The following is a 7,771-nucleotide window of genomic DNA, read 5'->3' on the forward strand; positions in this document are numbered from 1 at the left end:
GCTGTGAAAAACTGTTAAGTGTATCAGACCCCTTAACCTATCAAACACAGTCACAGTTAAGCGTATAAGACCTCTTAACATGCAATATAGTTAAGTGTATAGACCCCTTAACATCACAAAACAGTCAATGTATGACCAATAACGCCGTATAAGACTACGAAATATAAACTCACAAATAAACTAGCAAACCACGCTTGTCACACAAACGCACCATAACTCTACGGTAAATAAACAAGTACTATGTAAAACGTTAACACGAAAATACTATCGAACACGTTTAAGAACAGTTACCTAAAGTCTTAAATATTACAAACAAGACTAAAGTATGAGGAAAAACGAACTTACCCCTAATGGAGATGGTTACCGTAAAAAATACACTTAGCTATACATCGTGTTACTACTGCAGTGCGTGCTAATGGACCCCGGCTCACTGACCAAAACATGGGTATTTATAGCATCATAGTAAACAAATAGAACAGTCCGAGTATAGTCCAATATTGACCAATACCTGAATTGATAAAATTGAGGCACCAAAATGGATATGAACATAGAATAAAAATCAGAGGTACCCTATAGGAAAATAGTAAGAATGAATAAATCTATTGATTGTGACATACCCTCACTTACAATAATCAAGAATGACTTACAATAATCCACCATGACATACAATAATCCACCATGACTTACAATAATCAAGTATGACTTACAATAACCCAGTATGACTTAAAATAACCCAGCAAGCCATACATTAATCCAACATAACTTACAATAATCCAGCATGACTTACAATAATCCAGCACGACTTACAATTATCCACCATGACTTACAATAATCCACTATGACTTACAATAACCGAGTATGACTAACAATAACCCAGCATGTCTTACAATAATCCAGCATGACTTACAATAATCCACCATGACTTACAATAATCCACCATGACTTACAATAAATCAAGTATGACTTACAATAATCCAGCATGACTTACAAATAATCCAGCATGACCTACAATAATCTAGCATGACTTACAATAATCCACCATGACTAACAATAATCCACCATGACTTACAATAATCCACCATGACTTACAATAATCAAGTATGACATACAATAATCCAGCATGACTTACAAATAATCCAGCATGACTTACAATAATCTAGCATGACTTACAATAATCCATCATGACTTACAATAATTCAGCATGACTTACAATAATCCAGTTCTTTATATTGGCAAGCGTTTTTTCGTTAAATATCAAGTTCTTCAGTCGTTGTAGTGGTCCTTCATTATCAACGCCACGGCAACGAGAAAACACATCACAGTAACCTTGGTAATTGTTACAGGGGGAACCTAGATCATAGAAAATCAACACATAAGTTGTAAAACTGTGGGATAAAGAGGCCCATGGGCTACATATCTCAACAGAGCAACAGTTTTTGTATAGTTCTATATCTGTTCTTCGACATCTTCCCTAAGCCTATACATTTCTAAGTTAAATTTTAAACCCTTATTGGGACTCCAGTATTGGTTTAGGGTCTCGATTTGAACAATTAAGAATCTACATTATTTGAGGATGTATCATTCTATATCAGTTTTTCAACAATTTCCCTATATATTTCTAAGTTACACTTTAAATTTTTATTGGGACCCCACGATTTGAACAATTTAGAACCTTTATCATATCAGGATGCTTGCATAGTAATCTCTTAAATTGTAGCATCATAGTTCTTGAGAAGAAGATTTTAAAACAATTTCCTTTTATATTTCTATGTCAAATTTTGAACCCCTCTTAGGGCCCCATTATTTGTTCGGGGGTCAATATTTTACAATGTAGAGTCTTCACTTTACTAGTATTTACAAGTTTCTTTGTAGACACATGTATTGGCATTTCTGTTGCAATGGTTCTTAAGCAGAAGCTTTTTAAAGCCATTACATGCATCTCCTTTTTGAAAAAAAAATTTTTGCTCTTTCTTTAAACAATTTGAAATTCTCTTTCCATAAGGATGCTTTGTACTAAGTTTGGTATAATTTGGCCTAGTGGTTCTTGAGAAGGATTCAAAAATGAGAAAATCTTAGAGACGAACGGACAGACTGACATACAGATGGATGGCTGTGATAAGAAGAGCTCACCCGAACCCACGATTTAGGCGAGCTTAATATTATAACAGGGTGAACCTGTATCATAAATTTAATAGTATTTAATTTCATTTTCAAATCTTAATTTGTCTATCAAATATTTTCCAACTATGGATGAATCCTACAGGAGTTTTTTTTTTAATGCAGGACCGAAGATTAAGGCTAGGATTTTGATTGGGTACATGTAGGTATGGTTTGTTTACTTTCCCGAGAGCAGCACATTATAAAAGTGTTGACAGGTCTAATCATTTACTTGATTCTCTCCTTCTAAAGAGAAGCAGGTAATGTTTTGACTTGTGTTAAAAATAACAACCAGACAGGAAACTTATTTCTGCATACATGTGTCATACTATTGAATCATTTAATTTTGTGAGGGCCAATTTTCAGGGACTGTGGGTTTGTTTTATTCGTGGGGATGTAGTATTGTGGATGCGTCAGTTTTTAGTTTCAGTAGGAAACCTAAATCTTTTATAATAAGTTTTCGTCGAGGATGTAAATTCTGATTCGTGGGTGACAGATATTAACGAATACCACAAAAACTGAACCACAGGGAAGTCTAATGATTCCACAGTATTTCTTACAGGGAGACAATATATATTTCACCTGGGGTTTCAGACAAATTTCTTACCGGCTGTTAGTTTGATTCCGCCGCTGGACTGTTTCCGCTGGTTGACATCTTGTAGGAGAGCATACAGGGCATTAGAACTGTCCAGGTTCTGGTTTGTGGCATAGCATGTATCATCAGAGTCATTCTTCTTTTCTGTTGAAAGACTCCAACATATTAATCACACTATGGCAAAACAGACAAAACTTAACAAGATTGATTTACAAGATTGATCTACAGCATGAACTACAACTTGTCAAGGCCTCTCACACCCATTTTTTGGTACTGTGACTGGGGCCAATGGATTGGGAAAATGCAACGTTTTGATATTAAGTGGGAGTTTTTATCCTTGCTAAATGTACAGTCCCCTGAACGAAAAACTAGGGTATAATGATATAATTTTTTAAAAGTTAATCTTTAAAAAAAAATCATTTCTTATACTGGGAACATGTGTGTATAATAATGAAAAGGAAAAAAGTTTATTCACAGTGTGTGATACAAGTTTGTTAATGAAGATGTTAAAGGAATGCGAACGAAAGCATTGTCTAGCCGCCTAACTAAAAGTAATTTTTTGAAAGTTGTCTAATCTATGTTATTTTTTTACTATAATGTAAACATTTATGTATATTTTCATTAAATATAAATGATTTAGTCAAACAAAGAGATACATAACTTTGTATTTTGGGTTAAAATAGCTCATTTCATAACAGAAAATAACCGAAAACAGAAAATGTTTTTAAAACATCTCCCCCCCCCCCCCCGTGAAACAAAATTTCCTTTTGAGGGGATTTAATTATTGTTATTTAGCATATTTTTACCAAACGGTTTGTTGTTTCACGGGGGGGGGGGGGGGGGGACATATGTCTACAGACCGAAATACATTTCAAAAAAAAGAATTTTGCTTTGTAAATTATCTCAAAATTATTAACAGATTAGAATTAAAATGGAATTTTACTTTAATACGCATCGTAAATATGTTATTATTAAGTTTTTATGCACATATTGGCCGCTAAAAAATATTTTACTCACTCATAGTGACCGATTTCAATGAAATTTTTTTAAAGCCCCGCGTTAGCAAAACTTTTGTTTAAAGATAATTAATTTGATTACAAATTTTATTTTTATATTAATTGATTAGGATTTGATTATGTTTTTTATTAGAAAACTTAATTTTTTAATATCTGACAGAAATTTCGAAATATTTGGATGTAAAATGTAGGCGGGAAACGGGCGTTAGCGTTCGCAGTTCTTTCCTTAAAGTTTTTTGTGTAATTACTAGCTATGTGCCAAATGGCAAAGAAAATAATGTAACAGTCTTTTAGAGTTTTAAAAAAAGTTATCTTATTTGCATTAATGTAAAATTTAGTCTATTTTGTATTTATACCTTTTACAGATAAATGTTTCTTGATTGTGTTAGCCTAATGACAATATTTATAAAATCAGTCTTTGTACTTCTGTGTATTTGGGGTAGTAGTCCAACCCTTTGACCCACTTATTACTGTTTTGTACAGGATCTGTATAGACAAACATTTATATAATAATTTTAACTTTTATTTCAGAATTATCAACTACTAACAGCTTATCAACTAACTGTAATATCAGGATTAAAAGTAATAAACATCATTTTTAAAATTACATTGAGGAAATTCTGGCTTAGTTACCGATCACAAGAAACGGTTTACAACGCGCTAGTGTTGCATTATTTACAGTGCTTTTATGACTGCTGATTATACAAGATATATATTTAGAATAAGTATTTTGTCTAAAATACTACAGATTAGATAATTTGTCTATAATACTTACTACAGATTAGACAACTTGTCTATAATAATACAGATTAGACAACCTGTCTACAATACTTACTACAGATTAGATAACTTGTATATAATACTACATATTACACAACTTGTCTATAATACTACAGATTAGACAACTTGTCTATAATACTTACTACAGGCTAAGTAAGACAGCTGCTCCTTTTGTTGTACTGTCAGACAATTTGTCTATAATACTTACTACACATTAGACAACTTGTCTATAATACTACAGATTAGACAACTTGTCTATAATACTTACTGCAGGCTAAATAACACAGCTTGTTCTTTTGTTGTACTGTCAGACAATTTGTCTATAATACTATAGATTAGACAACAATACTTACTACAGGCTAAATAACACAGCTGTTCCATTTGTTGTACTGTCAGATCACCAGGCAGTGTAACAAAGCATTCCTCCCAATCACCTGGAGATATCCCATCTTCTGGCGTTCCGACCTTCAGACACAAGGAGCCTGTGCAAAACTGAAAAAAAACCATTAATATTATCATAATAATATTATTAGTTTTAGTAGCTTCCTTTCATTTGATTGCAAAAGCATACAGCTAACGACTTCTGAAAATTATAACTTTAGTGATTGCTTTTTGTGATTTTTCACTCAAATTCTGTAAAATTGATTTTTAAAACTGGCTTTTGGAGAAATCATTTTAATAACAAACCTACCCCTTGTTTGCAGACCTGGGAGTATTCATTGTAGTATTTGAGATTTGGCTTCTTCACTGAATCTAGACATGATGCATTGTTCCCAGCGAAAATCAGTTAACAGTCCAAGGTCACTTACATAAGTTCATAATTGGTGGCAGGTGCATAACTTTACTAATGAGAATCACTGGAAGTTCAAACTTTACATCAAGATTGTTATGACAAAAATAAATGACATTACTTTTGACTCAAGGTCATTTCGTACAGTATACGGTTACTTACAAAATAAGTTCAAAATTGATGTCAAGTGCATATCTTTGTTATGGTTGTTCATACTTCACACAAAGATTTCTTATGACCACACAATGTGACATGACATTGACTTACTGTCATTTCGTAAAGTTCAAGGTCATTGACAAAAAAATCTTTAATTGCATCTTGTCTTTATCCTTCTTAAGAGAAACTGTTGGAGTTTTATTTTACAAGACGACTTTTAGAATGTGTCTTTGCAAGGGTGGGATGTTATTCTTAAGTTTACTAAGAGTGCATTTTAGTATCGGTTTAATTTTAAATGAAAAACAACAATCTGTTTGAAATTAAAGAATTTTGCAATAAGTAATCTGTGTCATGGTAAATGAATAAGCTATAAAGTACAAATTTCGATGTTTACTTTTTAGAAAAATAAATGTAATACGTGACAGTCATAGAGACATCATCGTTGACAAACATGTAAATTGCATATATTATTGCGTCAACAATTTAAATAGTTTTTTTTTTGTATTCTTATTTAGTACACTGATGCACAAAGTGTTTCAATCTAAAGATTTTACTCTCATTTCTAAAAAAAATAATTACTGTATGCAGAGAAATATTTACCATTTGACCCCCCCCCCCCCTTTTTTCGCCTTCGTCGTCAACAGGCAAATATAAAACTGGGCGAATTCCAATATTTAAAATTATCTCTTTATGAGCACATTTATGTCAGCGCGCATTTAAGTTGGAGCAAGTGAAGAATTACGAAAATTAAATGGGGCAAAAGAAAAAAAACCTGTATACAATAAATAAAAACAAAAAATGGTAATCACACATACACTTGCATACTGAATTGTGAACAGTTAAGCAATAAGTAACAATGTTAGTGTACAATTATCCAAGAAAAATTATTTTTATAAAAAAAGTCTGCAGTGAGGGATCTACAAAACATAAATTTTATTTGTCATGGTTATTGAATACATTACTAAAAACACAATGTAAACAAACACATTGAAAGGTTTGGTACAAATGAATACGAACACAATATATATCAATGAAATTTATAATAAATGTATGAATACACATTCAAGTTCCTGTTAATTATATGTACATATAGTGTTTACACAGAAGATACAAAACAGTGATTACTCATGCAGACTCATGTAAACCTAATGCATGTACAACTATTCGTGAGGTAACTGATTGTGAATATGGTACATTTGAAAACAGGCAAATCTACACAAGTAGATATTGCAAACATTACACCCAAATATAGCTTCATGTCTTCGAACTTGAGAACTGCACCATCTGCATCGTCTCTTTTTTCCCATTTGAGGGTCTTCCACCGATTTCTTTGAACTGTACTGTTGGGAGCGGTCCACTCCAGAGTAGTTCTGCTGGTAATATTGTATTGGAGGAGGACGCTGAAGAACAACCAGAACACAATCCCTCCTGGGTCTGATTGCTGTATAGATATTAGTAAGTGGGTTTGATGTAGTGGACAATACATGTACCTGAAAAAGCATGCATTCATGTCATATAACTATTTATTCCAGGTTTTCCAGGTTTTCATATCAAGAAAAAGAAACCTGTTTCAGACAATTGTGTTAAAAATGATCCAAAATATACCAGTACAGTATACACAAAGATTAACAAAATCTCACTGGTTTATTATCATTCAAAACATCTGCATTTGCTTTGCATCCGCTGTCTGTGCTGCCTATTTGATGGTTTCCTCTGTTATCTTCCCGAATATGGCTGATGGCAGCATTAGCTGGAAGTACCGGTACACGTGCTCTTTGGAATCAAGAGTATTGCATGGGCCTTGATCTTCTCCAAATTTCCACATCATGAAGGTCGTCTTTGTTTAATTTTACATTATACGAAGATCCAGAACGTTTTTTACCTTTTGCTTTTATTTAGGAAATACACTTAACTTGATACAGGTGTTCGTCATGGAATAGTGTTGCGCTTTGTACTCGCAGGCACGGTCTGACTCTTAGTAAATTATTATAAATTTGTTACAGAATTTTAAATTAGATATTTTATTTTTATATTAAAAATTTAAAACTTACAAAAATGAAACTTAATGGTTTAATTTGCGTTGTATTCAAGATGCATATATAGTTTATACACCGTGTTTATCTCAACCAGAAAACACCAAAACTCCCATAAACAAATATCACCTTAACAATTGTTTTTTGTCGAAATGCTTGTAGAGACAAATGTAGCAGCAATTTCAAGCTTTTAAATGTTGATTAACATTTTCCTCCATGGTGAATTTAAAACAAAAGTACGACC

The sequence above is a fragment of the Crassostrea angulata genome, chromosome 2 (assembly GCF_025612915.1).
Source record: "Crassostrea angulata isolate pt1a10 chromosome 2, ASM2561291v2, whole genome shotgun sequence".
Classification (NCBI taxonomy): Eukaryota; Metazoa; Mollusca; class Bivalvia; order Ostreida; family Ostreidae; genus Magallana; species Magallana angulata.